Below are 27,536 nucleotides of genomic sequence, written 5' to 3' on the forward strand. Positions count from 1 at the left end.
TTCAAATTCAAAACCTCAATCTAATCTTATCTTTTGAAGGATAAGATAGATAGCTGCCTACTTAAATTCAAATCAAATCCTAACAATAATTCGAATATAATCTAGAAGCAAATCCTAATAACCAAATCTTTATCTTTCTAAAAGGAATTAATGCTAACTAATCTCTTGAATCTTGAATCTTCAGATGAGATTAAGGCTTGTCATAATTTGTATAATTGAAATTGGGCCTTAACAAGTGTTGTACCATGGGAGTTGAGGCTTAAGAACGCCAGGAGTATTTCTTTAAATTTGGGCGTTGGCCCAAATTGGCCCTTCAGGAATGCTGGCCGTTGGGCTTGGAGAGCTGGCAGCTGGACGTGTGTCCTGGCCACTAGGTTTGTGTGCATGACCACTGGGTGTCCATGGCTGAAGGCTGGGCATCCGATTTTGATTCTTTGGGTCTTAGTTGGGCCTTTCTTAGACCGTATTTGTTTTTTCTTGTTAAAAATGCTTTAATCCTTGATTACTTTGAGAACAAAAATCTTGAAAATATAATAATACTAACACAACTCCAAACATTTGATTTAGTTTTGAATTTTCACTAGAAAACATAACAAATTTATTTAAAATCTAAAAAACAAATAAAAAAAACCTAAAAACTACTAAAGATTCCTAGGCATCATTCTACCAAAATTAACAAAAATAAAAATAAAATTATACAATAAAAATCAAACATAAGGAACAAAAGTATAATAAAGCTAAGTCCTAATTAATAATGATAACTAAACTCAAAAAGAAAAAAGAAAAATCCAAAATATTTCATCTGATAGAGTAATTCATAGATCATAAATGGAATGGTCCAACAAGAAATATAGTACCTTGTTATTGCTCTGGTATAATTTACATCAATCTTTTTGAAAAGAGTAGTGGAGAAAAATGACAAAAGTTTGTAAATTTTTCGAAATTGATTTAAATTCTACAAATCAATTAAACAACAGCAAATTCAAAATAAAACTGAACAAGAAAAATTAAATAATTCAATTTAGGCAGTTCAAAAGAATACAAAAAAAATTAACTAAAAGAATTCAAAATTTAACTAAATTCAATTTAGTAGAGAAAATTCAAAAATCAATCCAATAACTAGCACAATTATAAATCAAAAATCATATTCAAAACAAAATCAATGAATATAGCATATTGAAGTTTGAACATTGAATTTAAGTATTGAACAGATCAGAGGTAGGAGGAGTGTAATACTTTGCCACACAGAGCCTTATGCTTAAGTCATAAGACAAGGGTGGTGAGGCATTACGACCTCTAAAAGTAAAATTATATATATATAATTATAGTGAAAAGGGTTTTATAATTAGGAGCCTTTGTGAAAAAGGGTAAAAAGCAAAATCGTTAAACAGAAAAGCGCAACTCTCACGAAAGTGATAACGTAAGCAAAACAAGGTAAATGAGTATATATACAAAAGAGTGCCAAAATACAGGTACCAAAGCTCAAGACTCGGTTTGCGAAGATAACCGGTCCGAGCATATACGGATACGTATATATATAAAGACAATCCAACAGACATAATTACAGAACCTGTTTAACCTCTAAGAGGAGCTAATACATCATATAAGTAGAAGTGGAGATAATATGTATCTAAGCAAATACAGATAGCCAAAATAAAGCCCAAGAGATAAAGATCTTCGCAACATTAGAAGCTTCCAGCATGCCTCAGCGAGGAGCCTTACGTCCTGCATCTGAAAACCACAAAATTCGCATGGGTAAGACCCGGAGGTTCTCAGCATGGTAACAGTGCCCACATATCTAACATATAATGTCCTGGGAAAGCCGAAGGCAATCCTAGAACTTCCAACATATAATTAAAGCATATAAACATACCTAAACCACAAAGATAAAACAGGCAACTAGCTAAGGGTCTTCAGATCTATCTAAAACTCCCCTTTCCAACTCCTCCGAACCCCCCCAACCGCCAAGGGAACCAAAGTGCCACAAACAATAATTTCAAGCAAGGAAATCACAAATAGAAAGCAGATACAACAAATAAAGTAGGTAGCAAATAGTTTATGCAGTCACTTAGGCAATCCAAATAAATTACACTAAACAAACATATAGATGCATATGATGCATGCCTGTCCTAGTGGCTGATGAGTCTCATCTGTCGGTTATAAAGCCAACCCGACAAGTTCTGATAGCTAACCATTAGATTGTCCCTCTGTCGTGCATCCCCAACTCGAGTAATTCTCAATCATAATCATACAACACCCACACTGGTGTTTATCCACGGGGGCGAGCTCATCCGAAAATTTCACAGTGTCCAGCCACACTTACGACATAGGGTCATCAGAGTATCGAGTCTCAACCTGGAGCACGTGGTGGCTAGCCACTGCTTTCACCCAGGGAAACTCGTATCTCAGATAGTCATTTATTATTCATTCATCAACATTCCATAATCATTCATTATGACCATATCATCACTTATACATCACATAATTTCACTTTTTATACATCACTCATCATAACTCGGGGCAAGTGGGGCGAAACCACAACCCTTGGGTCCACCCGGGGAGCCTCTGTACAAACCAACCTAGAGCAAGTGAGGCAAAACAACAACCCTTGCGTCTACCCAATAGGTACGTTCTCATATATCTAGGAGGAACTAAGGAGGGGATTCTAACCTCCCACCATCTCGCTGGAGGCGATTTTACAATACCAGGAGGAACAAAGAAGGGGATCCTCACCTTCCACCATCTCTCTGGGGTGGCACTTTCGTGAAAGAGGACTCGAGATAAAATAATCACCCAAATTCATATATTCATTATCAGCCATAAATCAATAATTATCATATCCATCCGGCTCATAACATAATCCATAACCAGCCATAAATCATTATCAAATACAGCCCTTCGGCTCACGGCATACACCGCACTTCCACCATCACCCTCAGAAACTCATACAATCATCGTTAATCATAATTCATCATTAACTCTCCCCTTAATTCATCCTCAGGCTACAACTCTTCCTAGCTTCTTCTTATTACTAGGCATACTATGAGGATTTAGAACTAAAAGGATGAAAATGGAGGCTTAGAAGTGAGAAATTTGGTTTTAAAAATACAAAAGTCATATTTGCTGAAAACAAGGTCACACGTATGCGTGACCGCCAAAGATATCCCAAGTCATGTGTACGTGTGGGCCACGCGTACGCATGAGTGTGCATGTTGGCCCATTACGCGTATGTATTGCTCTTTTTTGTGTATCCATGCAGACCAGGCAGAATCGACTGGTCGCTGGTGCACAAATTCCCACACTTTCATACAGCTGTACCAGCAAGTGCACTGGGTCGTCCAAGTAATACCTGAGCGAGTCAGGGTCGATCCCACAAGGATTGTGGTTTAAAGCAAGCTGTAGTTATCTTGTAAGTCATAGTCGGGCGAATTAGAAGGTTGTTGGAATAGAGAGATCTGAAACTATGAAGACATGTAACTAAAAAAAGGGTAATCAGTAATAAGAATAAATTAAAGGATTGGAGTTGCTTTGTCATTCTGAATTAACTTTGGTATTACTGTCTTCTCTGCTTGTGAGTGATTTCTTCTATGGCAGGTTGTATGTGATCAACGCCATGGGGCATGGTCATTGATCTCCTCTGCTACAGATTGAACACCATTGGCCGTGGTCATTTAATCTGACAAAGGGTGAAGCTCTAGCAGTTCATTCTCTTGGTGATCCTACTTAAAATGCCACAGACAAGGTCGAATCTTCTGGATCAGAGAATCCTACTTCTTTGGATTCTAGCCTATATCACGGAGACCCTAGTCTCCCTAGAAATTGGCTGAACTGGTGTCACAAGAAGTCCCCAACGAAGTCATGGATTAGCCGTCTGAGAGATGTATAAACATAGTTGGCGGTTCACGCTTTCCTATCACGTAGTCACACAAACCCAAGTAGACGCGGGTGTTTGTTAGGCACGTTCGTCCTAGTATGATGAACAGAGCTGATTGTCACTGGTCATCCTATTCACCATGTTAAAGAACGAGTATACATCTTAGAAATAAATCAAACACGGATCGAAAAAGAAATAGTAATACTTTTATTACTTCATAGGACTCAGCAGGGCTCCTCCCCTCAATCTAGGAGGTTTAGAAAGTCATACTGATAGGAAATACAAAGTGAAACTTGAAATAATGGTAAATGATAGTCAGGATGGTAAATATCTCTGAATAACATAAATAAAATCTCTTAAATACTAAACAGTTGACTAGTAAGGGTAAAACAGTCTTTCTAGTGCTAAAATCCACTTATGGGGCCCACTTGGCAAGTGTTTGGGCTAAGCTTTGATGAGATCCAAGTACTATGAGGCTCCTAGGGCTTTGAACTCTGGCTAGGGGTTCCTCTCTGGGCGTTTGGATGCTGGACTCTGCTCTGTGGGCGCTGGATGCTTGGAAGGGGGCAGGAGGTTGGCGTTGGACGCCGGTTTTGGGCCTTCAAATCCGAAGAAAAGTATGGACTATTATACATTTATGAAAAACTTTGAAAGTCAACTTTCCATATCCGTTGAGAACACTCCATTTGGACTTTTGTAGTTATAGAAAAGATCTTTCGAGTGAAAGGAGGTCAGATCAAGACAGCATCTGCAGTGCTTTCTCTGTCTCAGAATCACACTTTTGCTCCATCTCCTCAATTTCAGCCAGAAAATACCTGAAATTGCACAAAAACCCAAAAACTCAAAGTAGAATCCAAAAATGTGAATTTAACACTAAAACCTATAAAAACTTAATAAAAACTAAACAAAACATACTAAAAACTATATGAAAATGATGACAAAAAGCGTATAAAATATCCGCTCATCACAACACCAAACTTAAACTGTTGCTTGTCCCCAAGTAACTAAAAATACAGTAGGATAAAAAAGAAAATTAAGATACAATAAATTTCTAAGTTTTCAATGAAGCTTAGTTATAATTAGATGAGCGGGACTTAGTAGCTTTTTGCTTCTGAATAGTTTTGGCATCTCACTATCCATTGAAACTTAGAATGGTTGGCATCTTTAGGAACTTAGAATCTAGATAATTTTTTTGAATCTCCTAGTTCAGTTCTTTTTTATTCTTGAACACAGCTTTCAGAATATTGGCCGTGACCCTAAGCACCTTGTTTTCCAGTATTACTACTGGATACAATAATGTCACAAACACTTTAACTGGGTGAACCTTTTCAAATTGTGACTCACCTTTGCTAGAGTCCCTAGATAGAGGTGTCCAGAGTTCTTAAGCGCACTCTTTTTGCTTTGGATCATGACTTTAACTGCTCAGTCTCAAGCTTTTCACTTGACACCTTCACGCCACAAGTACATGGTTAGGGACAACTTGGTTGAGCCGCTTAGGCCAGGATTTTATTCCTTTTGGGCCCTTCTATCCACTGATGCTTAAAGCCTTGGATCCTTTTACCCTTGCCTTTTGGTTTAAAGGGTTATTGGCTTTTTGCTCTTGCCTTTTAGTTTAAAGAGCTATTGGCTTTTTCTGCTTGCTTTTTCTCTTTTTTTTTTTCGCATGCAAGCTTTTTCTTTTTCTTTTTGCTGCTTTTTTTTGCTTCAAGAATCAATTTTCAGATTTTTTAGATTATCAATAATAATTTTCCTTTTTCCTTATTCTTTCAAGAGCCAACATTCTAAAATTCTAACTTCAAATATGCAATGTTCATTCATACATTCAAATAACAAAAGCAATGCCACCACATCAAAATAATTGAACTATTCTCATTTTAAACTTGAAATTCATGTATCTCTCAATTCTTTTCAAATAAAATTTTTTTTAAGCAAGGTGAGAGATATATAGAACATTTTACAACTTTAAGACATTAATGCTAATGATCATGCAACAAATAACATAACAGAAAAAATAGAAAAGGGAAAGGAAGTAAAAGAGAACGAGTTCACCTTTAATGGTGGCGACTAGTGCTCCTTCTTGAGGATCCAATGTGATGCTTGATCTCTTCTATATCACTCCTTTGCCTTTGTTGCTCTTCCCTCATATCCCTTTGGTCTTCCCTAATGGCTCTATGGTCTTCTCTTATTCCATGTTAGTACTTAATTCTCCAAGAGAAGTTTGCCATTGATTCCAATAAATTTGAGGAGGAAAATGCATCCCTTGAGGTATCTCAGGGATCTCATACTAAGGCGGCTGCATATGCTCTTATGCATGCTCTCTAGTTTGCTCCATCCTCTTCTTAGTGATGGGCTTATTCTCCCCAATGGAGATATCACCTTCGATGACAATTTCAGCTGAATTGCATAGATGACAGATGAGGTGTGGGAATGCCAACCTTGCATTAGTGTGAGGCTTCTCAGCCACCTTGTACAATTCTTGAGGAATCTCCTCATGTACTTCTACCTCACTTCCAATCATGATGCAATAGATCACGATGGCTCTGTCAACAGTCACTTCTGACCAGTTGCTAGTAGGAATGATGGAATGTTGGATGAATTCCAACTATCCTTTAGATATGGGCTTTAGGTCAACCCTTCTTAGTTGAATGGGCTTGCCTTGGGAATTCCTTTTCCACTGTGCTCCTTCCACACAGGTGTCAGAGAGTACTTGATCCAATCTCTGATCATAGTTGACTCTCCTAGTGTAAGGATGAGGATCTCCTTGCATTAGAGGCAAGTTGAACGCCAACCTCATACTTTCTGGGCTGAAATCTAAGATTTTCCCTCGGACCATGGTGATCTAATTCCTTGGATTTGGGTTCACACTAGTGTCATGGTTTTTAGTAAGCCATGCATTAGCATAGAACTCTTGCACCATTAGAATCCTAACATCTTGAATGGGATTAGTTAGGACTTCCCAACCTTTTCTCTGGATCTTTCTTCGGATTTTTGGATACTCATTCTTCTTGAGCATGAAAAGGACCTTAGGGATCACTTTCTTCTTTGCCACTACTTCATAGAAGTGGTCTTGATGAGCTTTGGTGATTGGTGCACGAAATTGTGATCTCAGGCAACGGCGCCAAAAACTCTGTACGCACGTCTTAATAAATCGTTTTTCATTCACAACTTCGATACAACTAACCAGCAAGTGCACTGGGTCGTCCAAGTAATAAAACCTTACGTGAGTAAGGGTCGATCCCACGGAGATTGTTGGTATGAAGCAAGCTATGGTCATCTTGTAAATCTCAGTCAGGCGGATAATAATTGATTATGGAGTTTTCGAAAATACTAATGAATAAATAGAAAATAAAGATAGAAATACTTATGTATATCATTGGTGAGAATTTCAGATAAGCGTATAGAGATGCTTTCGTCCCTCTAAACTTCTGCTTTCCTGCTGTCTTCATCCAATCAGTCCTACTCCTTTCTATGGCTGGCTTTATGTAAGGACATCACCATTGTCAATGGCTACTTTTCATCCTCTCTGGAAAATGGTCCTATGCGCTGTCACTGCATGGCTAATCATCTGGAGGCATCACCGTGGTCAATGGCTGCATCCTATCCTCTTGTGAAAATGGTCCAAATGCTCTGTCACAGCACGGCTAATCATCTGAGGTTCTCGATCATACTGGAATAGGATTCACCCTCCTTTTGCGTTTGTCACTACACCCAGCACTCGCGAGTTTGAAGTTCGTCACAGTCATTCAATCCCAGAATCCTACTCGGAATACCACAGACAAGGTTTAGACTTTCCGGATTCTCATGAATGCCGCCATCAATCTAGCTTATACCACGAAGATTCTGATTAAGAGATCCAAGAGATAATCATTCAATCGAAGGTAGAACGGAAGTGGTTGTCAGGCACGCGTTCGTGGGGGAATGATGATGATTGTCACGTTCATCACATTCATGTTGAAGTGCGAATGAATATCTTAGAAGCGGAATAAGTTGAATTGAATAGAAAAACAGTAGTACTTTGCATTAATTCATGAGGAACAGCAGAGCTCCACACCTTAATCTATGGAGTGCAGAAACTCTACCGTTTGAAAATACATAAGTGATGAAGGTCCAGGCATGGCCGAATGGCCAGCCCCCAAACATGATCAATGGATCAAAAATACAATCCAGGATGTCTAATACAATAGTAAAAAGTTCTATTTATAATAAACTAGCTACTAGGGTTTACAGAAGTAAGTAATTGATGCATAAATCCACTTTCGGGGCCCACTTGGTGTGTGCTTGGGCTGAGCTTTAGCTTTCCACGTGCAGAGGCTTCTTTTGGAGTTGAACGCCAGGTCATAATGTGTTTCTGGCATTCAACTCTGGTTTGTGACGTGTTTCTGGCGTTTAACTCCAGACAACAGCGTAGAACTGGCGTTCAACACCCTTTTGCGTCGTCTAAACTCGGCCAAAGTATGGACTATTATATATTTCTTGAAAGCCCTGGATGTCTACTTTCCAACGCAATTGGAAGCACACCATTTTGAGTTTTGTAGCTCCAGAAAATCTACTTTGAGTGCAGGGAGGTCAGAATCCAACAGCATCAACAGTCCTTCTTCAACCTCTGAATCTAATTTTTGCTCAAGTCCCTCAATTTCAGCCAGAAAATACCTAAAATCACAGAAAAACACACAAACTCATAGTAAAGTCCAGAAATGTGAATTTAACATAAAAACTAATAAAAACATCCCTAAAAGTAACTAGATCTTACTAAAAACATACTAAAAATAATGCCAAAAAGCGTATAAATTATCCGCTCATCACAACACCAAACTTAAATTGTTGCTTGTCCCCAAGCAACTGAAAATCAAATAGGATAAAAAGAAGAGAATATACTATAAATTCCAAACTATCAATGAAACATAGCTCCAATCAGATGAGTGGGACTTGTAGCTTTTTGCCTCTTGAATAGTTTTGGCATCTCACTTTATCCATTGAAGTTCAGAATGATTGGCATCTATAGGAACTTAGAGTTCAGATAGTGTTATTGATTCTCCTAGTTCAGTATGTTGATTCTTGAACACAGCTACTTTATGAGTCTTGGCCGTGGCCCTAAGCACTTTGTTTTCCAGTATTACCACCGGATACATAAATGCCACAGACACATAATTGGGTGAACCTTTTTAGATTGTGACTCAGCTTTGCTAAAGTCCCCAATTAGAGGTGTCCAGGATTCTTAAGCACACTCTTTTTTTGCTTTGGACCTTGACTTTAACCGCTCAGTCTCAAGTTTTCACTTGACACCTTCACGCCACAAGCACATGGTTAGGGACAGCTTGGTTTAGCCGCTTAGGCCAGGATTTTATACCTTTAGGCCCTCCTATCCACTGATGCTCAAAGCCTTGGGATCCTTTTTATTACCCTTGCCTTTTGGTTTTAAGGGTTACTGGCTTTTTGCTCTTGCCTCTTGGTTTTAAGAGCTTTTGGCTTTTTCTGCTTGCTTTTTCTCTTTTTTTTTTTTTTGCCATTTTTTTTTCTGCAAGCTTTGTTTTTTGCTGCTTTTTCTTGCTTCAAGAATCATTTTTATGATTTTTCAGATTATCAAAATAACATGTCTCCTTGTCATCATTCTTTCAGGAGCCAACATATTTAACATTCTAAAACACCAACTTCAAAAGACATATGCACTGTTCAAGCATACATTCAGAAAACAAAAAGTATTGTCTCCACATCAAAATAATTAAACTAAGTTCAAGGATAAATTCGAAACTCATGTACTTCTTGTTCTTTTGAATTAAAACATTTTTCATTTAAGAGAGGTTATGGATTCATATTCACTACTTTAAGGCATAGACACTTAGACACTAATGATCATGTAGTAAGACACAAATATGTATAAACATAAAGCTCAAAAATTGAAAAACAGGAATAAATAGACAAGGAGATTAAGAAATGAGTCCACCTTAGTGAGGATGGCGTCTTTCTCTTCTTGAAGAACCAATGGTGCTTTTGAGCTTCTCTATGTCTCTTCCTTGTCTTTGTTGCTCCTCCTTAGTGATTTTTGGTATTTCTATCCTCAGTTGCTCCCAATAATTATGTGGGGAAAATGTATCCCCTGAGGTATCTCAGAGATCTCTTGATTTGCAGTCAAATGTTCTACCACTGAGCTATAGATCCTTTACATTAATCTCTCCATCTCCCATGACTTGGAGGTGGAAGCTTTTGTCTTCCCTTTTCTCTTCTTTCTTCTTTCTTTTTTTTTTTTTTAGGTTTCTCTGACCTTAGGTGCCATCAATGATTATGGAAAAGCAAAATAAGCAATGCTTTTACCACACCAAACTTAAAATGTTGCTCGCCCTCGAGCAAAAGAAGAAAGAATAGATGAAGAAGAAGATGTGGAAAAAAACTAGGATTATTAGGAGGGAAGGTGGGATCCTGTGGGGTCCACAGATCTTGAGATGATCCTGTGAGGTCCACAGATCTTGAGGTGTCAAGGATTTACATCCCTGCACCAATTAGGCATGTAAAATGCCTTTGCATGCAATTCTAGCGTTTAAACGCCGAACTGATGCTTGTTCTGGGCGTTCAACGCCCAGATGCAGCATATTTCTGGCGTTGAACGCCAATTTCATGCTTGTTTTTGGCGTTCAGCACCAGCTCCATGCTCTGTTCTGGCGTTGAACGCCAGACAGATGCTCCTTACTGGCGTTTGAACGCCAGTGAACTCCTCCTCCAGGGTATGCTGTTTTTTTATGCTGTTTTTGATTTTTCTTCAATTTTTTTAGTTGTTTTTGTGACTCCACATGATCATGAACCTATGAAGACAAATAACTAATAAAAAATATAATTAGATAAATAAAAATTGGGTTGCCTCCCAACAAGCGCTTCTTTAATGTCAATAGCTTGACAGTGGGCTCTCATGGAGCCTCACAAATGTTCAGAGCATTGTTGAGACTCCCCAACACCAAACTTAGAGTTTGGATATGGGAGTTTAACACTAAACTTAGAGTTTGGTTGTGGCCTCCTAACACCAAACTTAGAATTTGACTGTGGGGGCTCTAGTTGACTCTGTTTTGAGAGAAGCTTACTGTGCCTCTTTTCCATGTTTACAGAAGGATAACCTTGAGTTGTAAACACAAGGGAGTCCCTATTCAATTGAAGGACTAATTCACCTCTGTTAACATCTATCACAGCTCTTGCTGTGGCTAGGAAGGGTCTTCCAAGGATGATGAATTCATCCTCATGCTTCCCAGTATCTAGGACTATGAAATCAGCAGGGCTGTAAAGGCCTTCAACCTTTACTAACACGTCCTCTACTTGTCCATAAGCCTATTTTCTTGAATTGTCTGCCATCTCTAATGAGATTTTAGCAGCTTGTACCTCAAAGATTCCCAGTTTCTCCATTATAGAGAGTGGCATGAGGTTTATTCCTGACCCAAGGCCACATAGAGCCTTTTCAAAGGTCATGGTACCTATGGTACAAGGTATCAGGAACTTTCCAGGATCCTGTTTCTTCTGAGGCAATTTCAGTTGATCCAATGCATTCAGTTCATTGGTGAATAGGGGAGGTTCATCTCCCCAAGTCTCACCACCAAATAAATTGGCATTCAGCTTCATGATTGCACTGAGGAACTTGGCAACTTGCTCTTCAGTAACATCCTCATTCTCTTCAGAAGAGGAATACTCATCAGAGCTCATGAAGGGCGTAAGGAGGTTTAATGGAATCTCTATGGTCTCTAGATGAGTCTCAGATTCCTTTGGTTCCTCAGAGGAAAACTCCTTATTGATCATTGGACGTCCCAGGAGGTCTTCCTCACTGGGATTCACGTCCTCTCCCTCCTTTACAGGTTCGGCCGTGTTGACTATGTCAATGACCTTGCACTCTCCTTTTGGATTTTCTTCTGTATTGCTTGGGCGAGCACTAGGAGGGATTTCAGTGACTCTTTTACTCAGCTAGCCCACTTGTGCTTCCAAATTTCTAATGGAGGACCTTGTTTCATTCATGAAACTCACAGTGGCCTTAGATAGATCAGAGACTAAGTTTGCTAAATTAGAGGTATTTTGTTCAGAGTTCTCTGTCTGTTGCTGAGTGGATGATGGAAAAGGCTTGCTATTGCTAAACCTGTTTCTTCCACCATTATTAAAGCCTTGTTGAGGCTTTTGTTGATCCTTCCATGAGAGATTTGGGTGATTTCTCCATGAGGGGTTATAGGTGTTTCCATATGGTTCACCCATGTAATTCACCTCTGCTATTGCAGGGTTCTCAGGATCATAAGCTTCTTCTTCAGAAGATGCCTCTTGAGTACTGTTGGATGCAGCTTGCATTCCGTTCAGACTCTGAGAAATCATATTGACTTGCTGAGTCAATATTTTGTTCTGAGCCAATATGGCATTCAGAGTATCAATTTTAAGAACTCCCTTCTTCTGAGGCGTCCCATTACTCACAGGATTCCTCTCAGAAGTGTACATGAACTGGTTATTAGCAACCATGTCAATGAGTTCTTGAGCTTCTGCAGGATTTTTCTTTAGGTGAATGGATCCACCTGCAGAAGTATCCAATGACATCTTAGCTAATTCAGACAGACCATCATAGAATATATCCAGGATGGTCCATTCTGAAAGCATGTCAGAAGGACACTTTTTGGTCAGTTGTTTGTATCTCTCCCAAGCTTCATAGAGGGATTCACCTTCTTTCTGTCTGAAGGTTTGAACATCCACTCTAAGCTTACTAAGCTTTTGAGGAGGAAAGAACTTGGCTAAGAAAGCCGTGACCAGCTTATCCCAAGAGTTCAGGCTATCTTTGGGTTGAGAGTCCAACCACACTCTAGCTCTGTCTCTTACAGCAAATGGGAAAAGCATGAGCCTGTAGACTTCAGGATCTACTCCATTAGTCTTAACAGTATCACAGATCTGCAAGAATTCAGTTAAGAACTGAAAAGGATCTTCAGATGGAAGTTTATGGAACTTGCAGTTCTGCTGCATCAGAGAAACTAATTAAGGTTTCAGTTCAAAATTGTTTGCTCCAATGGTAGGGATGGAGATGCTTCTTCCATGTAAATTGGAATTAGGTGCAGTAAAGTCACCAAGCATTCTCCTTGTATTATTATTATTTTCGGCTGCCATCTCCTCTTCCTGTTCGAAAATTTTTGAAAGGTGCTTGCTGGATTGTTGTAATTTAGCTTCTCTTAGTTTCCTCTTCAGAGTCCTTTCAGGTTCTGGATCTGCTTCAACAAGAATATTCTTGTCCTTGCTCCTGCTCATATGAAAAAGAGGGAACAGAAAAATAATAATAGGGATCCTTTTTGCCCAGGTATAGAGGTTCCCTTATGTAAGTAGAAGAAGAAAAGAAGAGTAGAAGAAAAGAAGAAGAGAAAATCTGAACTCAGAGAGAGAGAGGGTTCGGATTTTTGGTGAGTAAGGGAGAGATGTTAGTTGATGAATAAATAAACAGAAGGAGATGAGAGAGAAGGATTTTCGAAAATTATTTTTGAAAAATGGTTAGTGATTTTCGAAAATTAAAAGAAGAAACAAATTAAAATTGAATTTTGAAATAATTAGTTAATTAAAAAGAATTTTTGAAAAAGAGGGAGATATTTTCGAAAATTAGAGAGAGAGAGTTAGTTAGGTAGTTTTGAAAAAGATAAGAAACAAACAAAAAGTTAGTTAGTAAGTTGAAACAAATTTGAAAATCAATTTTGAAAACATAAGAAGATAAGAAGTTAGAAAAGATATTTTAAAATCAAATTTTTTTTGAAAAAGATATGATTTTGAAAAAGATAAGAAAAAAAAGATATTTTTGAAAAGATATGATTGAAATTAGTTTTGAAAAAGAGATTTGATTTTTAAAATCACAATTAATGACTTGATTCACAAGAAATCACAAGATATGATTCTAGAACTTAAAGTTTGAATCTTTCTTAACAAGCAAGTAACAAACTTGAAATTTTTGAATCAAAACATTAATTGATGATGTTATTTTCGAAAATTATGTGGTAAAGATAAGAAAAAGATTTTTGAAAAATATTTTTAAAATTTTCGAAAATAACTAAGAAAAATGAAAAAAATTTGATTTTTGAAAAAGATTTTGAAAAAGATAAGATTTTTAAATTGAAAATTTGATTTGACTCATAAAAACAACTAGATCTTTTTTTAAAAATTTTTTGAAAAAGTCAATCCAAATTTTCGAAATTTATGAGTGAAAAAGGGGAAGATATTTTTTTGATTTTTGAATTTTCAATGATGAAAGAGAAAAACATGAAAAAGACTCAATGCATGAAAATTTTTAGATCAAAATGATGAATGCATGCAAGAATGCTATGAATGTCAAGATGAACACCAAGAACACTTTGAAGATCAAGATGAACACCAAGAACTTATTTTTGAAAATATTTTTATGCAAAGAAAACATGCAAGACACCAAACTTAGAAATCTTTAATGCTTAGACACTAAGAATTCAAGAATGCATATGAAAAGCACCATACAACACAAAACAATATAATATGAAGATCAATCAAGAAGGTTTATCAAGAACAACTTGAAGATCATGAAGAACACTATGAATGCATGAATTTTCGAAAAATGCAGAGAATTTTTAGAAAAAATACAGTTGACACCAAACTTGAAATTGACTCAAGACTCAAACAAGAAACACAAAATATTTTTGAATTTTTTATGATTTTGTGATTTTTTTGTATTTTTATTTTATATTTTTCGAAAATTAGTGTGAAAAAGAAAAATAAGGATTCCAAAATTTTTAATATGAATTCCAGGAATCTTGTACTCTTAGTCTAAAGCTCCAATCTGAGGGTTAGATATGGCTTAATAGCCAGTCAAGCTTTAGCATGTAAATCTTTTGGATCTGGAACAGCAGCAGGTGGATTAGCAACAACTAGCGTGCTCTTGATAATGTTGGGTTGGAAGCCCCAGTCCAAATGAATTTAGACATGGCTTTACAGCCAGTCAGGCTTCAACATGCTTCATGAAACTCTAGAACTCATTCTTAAAAATTCTGAAGAACATAATAAAAATTTTTTAAAAGAAATTTTTTATTTATTTTTTTTTCAAAAACAGATGAGAAAGTTTTGAAAGATTTTTGAAAAATTTTTGAAAATAAAACAAAAAGAAAATTACCTAATCTGAGCAACAAGATGAACCGTCAGTTGTCCAAACTCGAACAATCCCCGGTAACGGCGCCAAAAATTTGGTGCACAAAATTGTGATCTCAGGCAACGGCGCCAAAAACTCTGTACGCACGTCTTAATAAATCGTTTTTCATTCACAACTTCGATACAACTAACCAGCAAGTGCACTGGGTCATCCAAGTAATAAAACCTTACGTGAGTAAGGGTCGATCCCACGGAGATTGCTGGTATGAAGCAAGCTATGGTCATCTTGTAAATCTCAGTCAGGCGGATAATAATTGATTATGGAGTTTTCGAAAATACTAATGAATAAATAGAAAATAAAGATAGAAATACTTATGTATATCATTGGTGAGAATTTCAGATAAGTGTATAGAGATGCTTTCGTCCCTCTAAACTTCTGCTTTCCTGCTGTCTTCATCCAAGCAGTCCTACTCCTTTCTATGGCTGGCTTTATGTAAGGACATCACCATTATCAATGGCTACTTTTCATCCTCTCTGAAAAATGGTCCTATGCGCTGTCACTGCATGGCTAATCATCTGGAGGCATCACCGTGGTCAATGGCTGCATCCTATCCTCTTGTGAAAATGGTCCAAATGCTCTGTCACAGCACGGCTAATCATCTGAGGTTCTCGATCATACTGGAATAGGATTCACCCTCCTTTTGCGTTTGTCACTACGCCCAGCGCTCGCGAGTTTGAAGTTTGTCACAGTCATTCAATCCCAGAATCCTACTCGGAATACCACAGACAAGGTTTAGACTTTCCGGATTCTCATGAATGCCGCCATCAATCTAGCTTATACCACGAAGATTCTGATTAAGAGATCCAAGAGATAATCATTCAATCGAAGGTAGAACGGAAGTGGTTGTCAGGCACGCGTTCGTGGGGGAATGATGATGATTGTCACGTTCATCACATTCATGTTGAAGTGCGAATGAATATCTTAGAAGTGGAATAAGTTGAATTGAATAGAAAAACAGTAGTACTTTGCATTAATTCATGAGGAACAGCAGAGCTCCACACCTTAATCTATGGAGTGCAGAAACTCTACCGTTTGAAAATACATAAGTGGTGAAGGTCTAGGCATGGCCGAATGGCCAGCCCCCAAACGTGATCAATGGATCAAAAATACAATAGTAAAAAGTTCTATTTATAATAAACTAGCTACTAGGGTTTACAGAAGTAAGTAATTGATGCATAAATCCACTTCCGGGGCCCACTTGGTGTGTGCTTGGGCTGAGCTTTAGCTTTCCACGTGCAGAGGCTTCTTTTGCAGTTGAACACCAGGTTGTAACGTGTTTCTGGCGTTCAAGTCTGGTTTGTGATGTGTTTCTGGCGTTTAACTCCAGACAGCAGCGTAGAACTGGCGTTCAACGCCCTTTTGCGTCATCTAAACTCGGCCAAAGTATAGACTATTATATTTTGCTGGAAAGCCCTGGATGTCTACTTTCCAACACAATTGGAAGCGCACCATTTTGAGTTCTGTAGCTCCAGAAAATCCACTTTAAGTGTAGGGAGGTCAGAATCCAACAACATCAGCAGTCCTTCTTCAACCTCTGAATCTGATTTTTGCTCAAGTCCCTCAATTTCAGCCAGAAAATACCTGAAATCACAGAAAAACACACAAACTCATAGTAAAGTCCAGAAATATGAATTTAACATAAAAACTAATAAAAACATCCCTAAAAGTAACTAGATCTTACTAAAAATATACTAAAAACAATGCCAAAAAGCGTATAAATTATCCGCTCATCGGTGATGAATCTCTCCATCTCCCAAGATTCAGAGGGTGGCTGCTGCCTTTCCTTTCCTCTTTCTAGAGGAGTCTCCAACCTTGGGTGCCATGAATGGTAATGAAAAGAAAAAAGCTATGCTTTTAAAAAACCAAACTTAAAACTTTGCTCGTCCTCGAGAAAAATAAAGAAAAGAGAAGAATGGAGTAGAAGAAGAAGAAAATAGAAGGATATAGAGGGAGAGAGAGGGCTCGGCCTTGTGGGTTTTATGAGTGTATGAGAGGTGTGTGTATGAAGGGTATGAAGAGGGGTATTTATAGGAGTGGGGAATGGGTAGGTTCGGCCATGGGTGGGGTTTTGGGTGGAAAATTTGATTTTGAAGTGGGTGGGGGTTGGTGGGAGTTTTGATCGATTTGGGGAAGTAAATGGATGTGATTGGGCTAGGGTTTATAGGGAAGTGTGTATGGGGAAGTGTGAAAGTAAGAAGGAATAATTGGGGTAGGTGAAAGAAGCTGTGGGACCCACTAGTCCTGAGAGGCTAGGAAATTCCAGATTTTTTGCTTCTCTGTATTGGCGTTTGAATGGTCAGGGGCTGCTCCCTGGCTAGCGTTCAACGCCAGCAATGCTGCCCATGAGGGGCGTTGAATGCCCAGCAGGGATACTCTACCTGGCGTTCAACTTTAACACTCCATCCAGAGTGTTCTGTTTTTGCTGCTGTGAAATTCTGTCTCTGTTCTGACTGCTGCATATGATCATGACTCTAAAGATAACTGAAAGAAATCAAAATGAAAGTAAATAGAAATAATTAATTAAGGTTGGGTTGCCACCCAACAAGCGCTCCTTTAACGTCACTAGCTTGACGGTTAGCTCCTTACGGAGGTGAGTATGGGCTCAGATTTTTACCCCTTACAATAAACTTTCATCTTGTCCTCTCATGAATGAGCTTCACATGCTCTAGAGACAGGATACGACTCACTGTATGTGGTAAGGCTGGCTTCTTAGTGAAGACAACTCTCATGCTAGGTGAGAGGACTTCAGTTGGGACTTTTTTGTCCCTCCAGCCTTTAGGTACTTTTTTCTTAGTACCTTTGTGCTTAGAGCTTATTGAGGGCTGCCCAACACCAAACTTAGAATTGATGTCTAGGGGTTCTGTAAAGTTTTGCACAGAAAGAGAGGGTTAGAACACTTGGTGTTGCATAGTTATCTCTCTTTTAGAAGGAGGATTGGGGTGAGACATCTTGAACAAGATGTGATCCTCCCCAATTTGTAGGATTAGTTCTCCCTTAGCCACATCAATGACAGCATTGGCAGTGGCTAGGAAAGGTCTTTCAAGGATGACAGATTCATCCTCATCCTCTCCAATATCTAGGATTATGAAGTTTGCAGGGATGTAGTGATTTTCAACCTTTACCAAGACATCCTCTACTAAGCCATATGGCTTCTTCATTGTGTTGTCTGCCATCTCTAATGAGATGTGTGCAGCTTGTATCTCAAGAATTCCCAGCTTCTCCATTACAGAGAGTTGCATGAAGTTTATGCTTGACCCTAGATCACACAGAGCCTTTTCAGAGGTTATGGTGCCTATGGTGCAAGGAATCAGAAAGCGTCCAGGATCTAGAAGCTTCTGAGGTAGCCTCTGCTGAACCAAAGCATGGAATTCTTTGGTAAGCAGTGGAGATTCTTCCTCCGATGGCCTTGTACCAAATAACTTGGCATTCAGTTTCATAAGAGCTCCTAGGTACCGAGCAACTTGCTCTTCCCTAGTGTCTTCATCCTCATCAGAGGATGAGTATTCATCAGAACTAATGCACTGTAGAAGTGCATGCAAAGGAACCTCAATGGTCTTTATGGTTTCCTTTGGTTCTGGGCTAGAGGTTTCTTGAGTGGGACTTAAGCACTCAAAAGGTGTGCTTTCACTGGCGTTCAACACCAGCTCTGATAGCTCTTTGGGCATTGAACGCCCTTGCTGGCACCCTTACTGGCGTTAAACGCCAGTCCCTCTAGTGTTTTGGGCGTTGAACGCCCAGCAGGGATATCCTTGCTGGCGTTCAACACCAGCTTCCCTGGGTTTGTGGGCATTGAACACCCAGTGAGGGATTCCTCACTAGCGTTCAGTGCTAGAACGGCTGCATGTTTGGGTGTTGGATGCCTAGTGAGGGGTTCCTCACTAGTGTTCAGTGCCAGAAAGCTTGCCTAGTTGGGCATTGAACGCCCAGTGAGGGGTTCCTCACTGGCGTTCAGCGCCAGGCTTGCTGCCATTGAGGGCGTTGAACGCCCAATGAAGGCTTCTTCACTGGCGTTCAATGCCTTCCCATTCTCCTCAGGTTTGGTCTCTACCTCCATGGTTATGGCCTTGCACTCTTCTCTTGGATTCACCTCACTGTTTCTGGGAAGAGTGTCAGGAGGAGTCTCAGGGATCCTATTGCTCAGTTGACCAACTTGTACCTCCAAGTTTCTAATGGAGGACCTTGTTTCATTCATGAAACTATGAGTGGTCTTAGAGAGGTTGGAAATCAGAGTAACTAAGTCAGAAAGGCTCTCTTATAAGTTTCCATATTCCCTTGAGAAGATGAGAATGATGGTCTGTTATTGAACCTTTTCTGGTTCTTTCCACCTTGATTGTTATTGAAACCTTGCTGAGGTTTCTGTTGATCCTTCCATGAGAGGTTAGGATGGTTCCTCCATAAAGGATTGTAGATGTTTCCATAGGATTCTCCCATGTAATTCACCTCCTCCATAAGCTTCTTCTTCAAGAGAAGCTTCCTGAGTACTGCCAGCTGCAGTTTGCATTCTAGTCAGATGCTGGGAGATCATATTGACCTGTTGGGTCAATATCCTATTCTGAGCCAATATGGCATTCAGAGTATCAACTTCATGAACTCCTTTCTTCTGAGAGATTCCATGGTTTACAGGATTTCTCTCAGAAGTGTACATGAATTGGTTATTTGCAACCATTTCAATGAGTTCTCTAGCTTCTATAGGTGTTTTCTTCAAGTAGAGTGATCCACCTGTAGAGCTGTTGACGTGGCAGAAATTGGCGGGTTAAGAAATTCTTATAAGAGATATGTTGCAAGTACAGTTCTTAACCAACAAAAATCCTCTTATCAATTTAGAAGGGTTGTCACAAAATTAGAATTAAAATACTGGGAGTATGAATCACAGGTTGTCTCCCAACGAGTTGCAGAAAGGTGTGCTATTTTATTAATCAGATATTTTCTAAAATGGTTTGAGTTGATAAACAGGAAATTAAATCAGAGAATTTATGTAATTTAAATAAAAACCTTGACTGGGAGTAAATTAGTCGAAAATCCTATCCTTGTTGGAATTCTCTCAAGATTAATTGATAATTGAAGGTTGTCAGCTCAGTTATCCCTTACCAGATAAAGTAAAGTTAAGCAAGTTGGAAGTCAGTTTCTACTCACAAGTTCTAATCCTCTCCCTTGGGAAGGACTAGTGTCAGTGACTAGAGGGCGACCCAACGCTAAACCCAACTATAATTTTACTCTTGAGCATTCCAACTCAAGGTCCTCCTTTCAACCAATTCCCAATCAAGTTATGGAACTACTCGCTCATTATGAATGTAAACTTCGCAAAATAAGAAAAGGGAATGAAGAAAGACATTATGAATAATAATCAAAATGTTCAATTAAAAATAAAAATAGATCTTGTATTAATAAATTCTAAAAATAATCCAATAGTAACTCTGAATAAATTAAGGATATGAAAGAGTAAGTGACAAGTAAGGAAACAAACTAGAATGATGAAGTCTTGACGGAGGTAACAACTCTTCTCAATATCCCAATCCAAAAAAGCAATAGAATCAAAATCCTAGGAACTATGAATGTGTAGAGAGAAAAACTAGAGAAGGAGTAAAATCATATCTAAAACTAAAATTATACAGAATGAATGTTGTTCTCTGGTCTCTGCATGTTCCCTGGCTCTAATCTACTTTTCTGGGCCGAAAACTGCGTCAAAACAGGGCCCAAAATCGCTCCCAGCAAATTCTGCAGATTCTACAGATCGCGCACGTCACGCGATCGCGTCATCCACGCATTTGCGTCATCCAGTGTTTTGCCTTGCCACGCGTGCACGTCGTCCACGCCTTCGCGTCGCTTGTGCAGTTTACAATCCATGCGTTCGTGTCAAGCACGCGAGCGCATCACTGCAATTTCCTCTATTTCGCGCGGTTGCGTGAGCCATGCGTCCGCGTCGCTTCTCGCTGGTCATCTCCTCAATTTCTTGTGTTCCTTCCATTTTTGCAAGCCTCCTTTCCAATCTCCAAGTCATTCATGCCCTATAAAGCCTGAAACACTTAACACACAGATCACGGCATCGAATGGAATAAAGGAGAATTAAAATACATAGTTAAAAATCTCTAGGAAGAAAGCTTTCAACCATGGAGTAATTTTGGGAAGGAATTGTAAATACATGCTAATTTAATGAATAAATGGGTAAAGATTTGATAAAACCACACAACTAAACACAATATAAACCATAAAATAATGGTTTATCAGCTGTCCAATGAAATTTTGGACATCTCAAACAGACCATCATAAAACACGCCTATGATGGACCATTCTGAGAGCATGTCAGGAGGACATCTCCTGATCAATTGCTTGTATCTTTTCCAAGCTTCATAGAGGGATTCACCTTCTCTTTGTCTGAAGGTTTGAACTTCCACTCTAATCTTGCTCATCCTTTGAGGAGGAAAGAATTTAGCTAGAAAAGAATTAACCAACTTTTTCCAAGACTCTAAGCTCTCTTTTGGTTGGGAATCCAACCATATCTTAGCTCTGTCTCTTACAGCAAAGGGAAAGAGCATAAGCTTGCAGACTTCAGGATTAACTTCATTAGTCTTTACAGTATCACAGATCTGTAAGAATTCAGCTAAAAATTGATGTGGATCTTCCATTGGAAGTCCATGGAACTTACAGTTCTGCTACAGAAGAGAGACTAACTGAGGCTTAAGCTCAAAAATATTAGCTCCAATGGCAGGTACAGAGATACTTCTACCATAAAAGTCAGAGGTAGGCATGGTGAAGTCACTAAGAACCTTTCTGGCATCACCTTCAGGTTCGGCCATGCTCCTTTTCTTGTTCAAAGTTTTCTGAAAGGTCTCTTCTAGAGTGTTGTGCTTTAGCTTGTTGTAAACGCCTCCTTAGAGTCTTATCAGGTTCAGGACTAGGAGTTAAAAGCGGTTCTTTATTCCTGGTCATAAACAAGAAGAGAAGAAGAAAGAAAGAAAGCTTTTTGTGCTACTTGGACTAAAGAGCTTTCAGTTAGATGTGAAGAAGGAGAGAAAGAAGAGAGAAAGAAAAGTGAAGATGGAAGAAGAGAGAAGAATAATACTTTAAAAACAGGGGGATAGGAGTAGAGAAGTATAAATAGAAAAGATAAATAAGAATTAAGATATTTTTGTTTTTATTTTATTTATTTATTATTTTCAAAAATTAAGGTTAATAATTTAAAAAGAATTGAAAATTAGTTAGTGAATTTTCGAAAATAAAATAGAGAGAAGGAGGAGAAGTTTTCGAAAATTGAGAGAGAAAAAAGTTAGTTAGGAAGTTTTGAAAAAGAAGAGAGAGAAGATAAGATATTAATTAAGAAAAGATTTGAATTTTAAAATAAGATAAGAGATAAGATAAGAAAAAATTTGAAATTAAAATTTAAAATTAGAAAAAGATAAGATAAGTAATTAAAAAGATTTGAAAATAATTTTAAAAAATAAGATTTTAAATTTTGATTTTGAAAAAGATATGATTTTTAAAATTTGAAATTTGAAAAAGATAAGATTTTGAAAAATATAAGATTTTTAATTTTTTGAAAAGATTTTATTTTTGAAAATTGAAAACTAAGATATGATAAGATAAAAATTTCGAAAATTGATTTAAAATAAAAATAAAAAAGATAATTTTTTTTATTTTTAAATTTAATGATGAAAGAGAAAAACAAGTAAAAGATTCAAGACTTAAAATTTTTAGATCTAATGCCCCAAGTTTTCGAAAATTTTGGAGGGAAACACAAAGGGACACCAAACTTAAAAATTTTAAGATCAAAACACAAAGAAAAATAAGAACACTTTGAAGGTTGACAAGAACACCAAGAACAAGACTCAAGAAACTTAAAGAACACAAGAACATATAAAAGACACCAAACTTAAAATTTTTAGAAAACCAAAACACACTTTTCGAAATTTAAAAGAAAAGTAACAAGAAGACACCAAACTTAAATACTTGATACAAGATTTGACCAAAGAAAAACTATTTTTGAAATATTTTGAAAGGAAGATACCAAAAAATCGAAAATTACAATAAGAACAAAAACAAAGATTCAAAGAAACGAAAATTACCAAGAACAAAAACAAAGAGACTCAAACCAAAAAACAAAGATCTAATAAGGAAAATAAAAATTTTTGAAAAAGGTTTTTGAAGAAGTTTTAAAATTTCTGGAATTGAAAAACAGAAAACAGGAAAGTCTCAAACAAAATCAAAGATCAAACAAAGAAAAGAAAAAATTTTTGGAAAAGTTTTTAATAATTTTCGAAAAAAGAAGAAGAAGAAAATAAAATTAAAAGACTCAATAAAATAAAATAAATTACCTGATCTAGGGAGCAAGACAATCCGTCAGTTTGTCCAAACTCGAACAATCCCCGGCAACGACGCCAAAAACTTGGTGCACGAATTCTCACAATTTCGTACAGCTGTACCAGCAAGTGCACTGGGTCGTCCAAGTAATACCTGAGCGAGTCAGGGTCGATCCCACGAGGATTATGGTTTGAAGCAATCTATGATTATCTTGCAAGTCGTAGTCAGGCAAATCAGAAGGTTGTTAGAATTGTGAGATCAGATACTATGAAGACATGTAACTAAAAAAAGGGTAATCAGTAATAAGAATAAGGTAAAAGATTGGAGTTGCTTTGTCTTTCTGAATTAACTTTGGTATTACTGTCTTCTCTACTTGTGAGTGATTTCTTCTATGGCAGGCTGTATGTGATCAACGCCATGGGCCGTGGTCATTGATCTCCTCTGCTACAGATTGAACACCATTGGCCGTGGTCATTCAATCTGATGAAGGGTGAGGCTCTAGCAGTTCATTCTCTTGGCGATCCTACAAAAAATGCCACAGACAAGGATTCTAGAGAATGCTACTTTTTTGGATTCTAGCCTATACCACGGAGACCCTAATCTCCCCAGAAATTGACTAAACTGGTGTCTCAAGAAGTCCCCAACGAAGTCGTGGATTAGCCGTCTGAGAGATGTATAAACATAGTTGGCAGTTCGCGCTTTCCATTCACGTATTCACACGAACCCAAGTAGAAGCGGGTGTTTGTCAGGCACGTTTGTCTTAGTATGATGAATAGAGCTGATTGTCACTGATCATCCTATTCACCATGTTGAAGAACGAGTATACATCTTAGAAATAAATCAAACAGGGATTGAAGAAGAAACAGTAATACTTTTATTAATTCATAGGACTCAGCAGGGCTCCTCCCCTCAACCTAGGAGGTTTAGAAACTCATAATGATAGAAAATACAAAGTGAAACTCGAAATAATGGTAAATGATAGTCAGGATGGCAAAGATCTCCGAATAACATAAATAAACTCTCTTAAATACTAAACAGTTGACTAGTAAGGGTAAAACAGTCTTTCTAGTGCTAAAATCCTCTTCTGGGGCCCACTTGGTGAGTGTTTGGGCTGAGCTTTGATGAGATCCACGTGCTATGAGGCCTCTAGGGCATTGAACTCTGGTTAGGGGGTCCTCTCTGCGTGTTTGGACGCTGGACTCTGCTCTGTGGGCGCTGGACGCTTGGAAGGGGACAGGAGGCTGGCGTTGGACGCCAGTTTTGGGCCTTCTAATCCGAAGCAAAATATGGACTATTATATATTGCTAAAAAGATCTGGAAGTCATATTTCCATAGCAATTTGAGAAAGCCCCATTTGAACTTTTGTAGCTCCGGAAAAGCTCTTCCGAGTGCAAGGAGGTCAGATCCGGACAGCATCTACAGTGCTTTCTCTGTCTCTGAATCAGACTTTTGCTTCAGCTCTACAATTTCAGCCAAAAAATACCTGAAATTGCACAAAAATATAAAAAATCATAGTAGAATCCAAATATGTAAATTTAACACTAAAACCTATAAAAACTTAATAAAAACTAAACAAAACATACTAAAAACTATATGAAAATGATGCCAAAAAGCGTATAAAATATCTGCTCATCAGTTGCGCATGTGAATTTCGCGTACACGAAAATCCCCATGTCACGCATACGTGTGGGCATGTGATTTTGCCCGCATATGGGATGCATGCGTACGCATGTAATGCAGCAACACAAAAAAAGCTGCTAAGTCCCAATTTTTCAGTTTACACACCAAAGTTTGATCGAGCATAACTTCCTCATTTTAAAATATTTTCCTCCGTTCTTTGAACGACATAAATATATCGGATCCAATTTTATATCTAGATAATTTTGACACAAATCGGGATTCCGGAGACTAAGTTATGCTCCGCCAAAGTTGGGCCAAAATCACAATTTTCAACAAAACTGACAAGCCTCAATTTTCAAACATACACTTCCAAATCCTTTTAAAACCAACCAAAACCTTACCAATTCAGCCTTAACCACATTCCAACTCCCTCCTTCAATCCACAACACATCAATTCTCCATTTTTACCAATATCAACTCAATGATCCAAGTCCAACAATACACAACTTAATCAACCATTATACATACAAATCAATATCACATACCAATTACATACTCTATCAACAAGACTTCATCCGCAACCCCCAATCTTTCCAAAGTCAATAATACATAACAAGCATTATCAATTACTCTTATCAATTACCACATCCACTTAGCCCCCAACATGATATTAAGTTAATCACATCACACAATCAAACTACAACTTCCAACATCACTAACCACATACATAATAATACAATCCACACCAACTAATCAACCATATCAATAATTCAATTCATATCTTAGGGTCTCTAGCCTAAGTTATCACATTACATTACATTTTAGATACAGGAAACCGAAACCATACCTTGGCCGATTCTCCGCTTAACCCGGAATACTTCCAAGTTCAACTTTTCCACAACCTTCAAGGTTCCAAAACCTCACCAACAGATTTTCAAGATTATAGCTCCACTTCAAAGCTTTCCAAAACCTCAATCAAGCTCCAATATACATATACACACTACCTATTCCACAATATCACATCCAAACATAACAACTCAATAACTAAACAAAAGACTTCAAGAATTTTACTTAGAGTTGAGAATCTTAACGTACCCAAGGATCAAAGGGGTGAGGCTAAGCCTTTTCTTCAAGCTAATTGGATCCTATAACATCAAAAACTCAAAATTTCAACACTTTTTACCCAAAAATTTCAAATTCAAGGACTGAGAAAACTGAAATAAAATTGTGGCCTACCTCTTGAATAAAGTTGTGGGCTTTGTAGAGCTCGACGTCACGGTCGCGTGGCCGCAAACAGTGCGACGATCGGAACTCCGATCAAAAGTTATGGTGGATTGAATTTCAAGTGAGGGTTTATGTTTTTGGAAGAGTTTTCTTCCCTTCCATGGCTGCTTCAGCGTGTTTTGCTGAATGAGGAAGAGAGAGTGAGTTGAAGCTCACTAAGTTAAGTGGGTTAGTTGGGCCCATGGGTCCGGTTTGGATTTGGTTCGACTGGTTTGGTCCGTTTGGCCCAATTTTGGGCCAAATTTTTTAAAATTAGTGTCAAAATTCTCGTTTTAATTTTCTCTATCATATTAAACCATAAAAATTACCTTTCTTATTTTCTAGAACAAATCTTAATTTATGAGTTAATTATTTATTAAATAACCAGGTTTTACAAGGAGACTATCAGAAGGGAAAAGAGGAGGTTTGCAGCTTACTTGAACCAGCAACGCCATAATGAAAAAGAGATCAAGGGTGCAAAGATGAGCAGTGAGCCATATCCAAGGGAGTAGCCAACGCGACCACGCGAGGCAGGGTGTTGACAGCATAATGGCTTGAGGTAAGACGGCGATAGCACAATGGCACGATGCAGAGCAGCAAATGTAGGACAACGTAACGACGTGAGATAGGGGAACACGTAACGGAGACAGGGTTTGAGAAGCAACAAGCGACCAAAAAAAAGGAAAAGAGGACTAGTTCTGAGCTTTTGCTTGGGTTAAGATTTGTTTATCATTTTTGGTACAACAATGAATTTGGATGCTGAAAAAATAAGAGCAAACATAAATATTTTTTAAATTGAGATTACTTTTCTGGTTAATTGATTTTGATTTTATTTTATTTTTTTTTAAATTGTTAGATTGATTTCATTTTAATTTTAATTATTATTGAAAAAGGATATTTTTATTATAAGAATAAAAAAATTATTTAATTGTTTAAAAAAATAATTATAAAAATACATTTATCTTTTTATAATTATTTATGAAGCAATTTTAAAAAGTAAATAAAAAATAAATATGAAAAAAATAAATATAATTCATATAAAAAATTTTTGTTTATCCACTTTTTATATCGTACTTATTTGTATAAAGGGATAAGTACTTTTTTCGTCCCAAGGTCTGGGGTCGAAATCAAAATCGTCCCCGACCTTTTTTTCTTATTAAAATCATCATCAATGTTACAAAACGTTATAAATCGTCCTTTTTTACTTCAATTTTATTTGTTTTACCAAATTACCCTTCATTATTAAAAAATTATAAAATAAAATAAAGATAAAATAAATAAATAAAAAAAAGAAGAAGAAAAGGGGGTGGGGACTAGGGAGAGAAGGAAAGGGGGGAG

At 37.7% G+C, this 27,536-nt stretch overlaps 1 non-coding gene across 1 annotated transcript; it reads left to right on the plus strand.

The window, feature by feature from the left end:
- The first annotated feature begins 12,472 nt into the window (after positions 1 to 12,472).
- Positions 12,473 to 12,580, plus strand: LOC112781167 (small nucleolar RNA R71). Its single transcript, XR_003191960.1, has one exon. It is a non-coding gene; the product is annotated as a small nucleolar RNA R71 (small nucleolar RNA).
- Positions 12,581 to 27,536: the final 14,956 nt, after the last annotated feature.

The sequence above is a fragment of the Arachis hypogaea genome, chromosome 19 (genome assembly GCF_003086295.3).
Source record: "Arachis hypogaea cultivar Tifrunner chromosome 19, arahy.Tifrunner.gnm2.J5K5, whole genome shotgun sequence".
In the NCBI taxonomy this organism is placed as follows: Eukaryota; Viridiplantae; Streptophyta; class Magnoliopsida; order Fabales; family Fabaceae; genus Arachis; species Arachis hypogaea.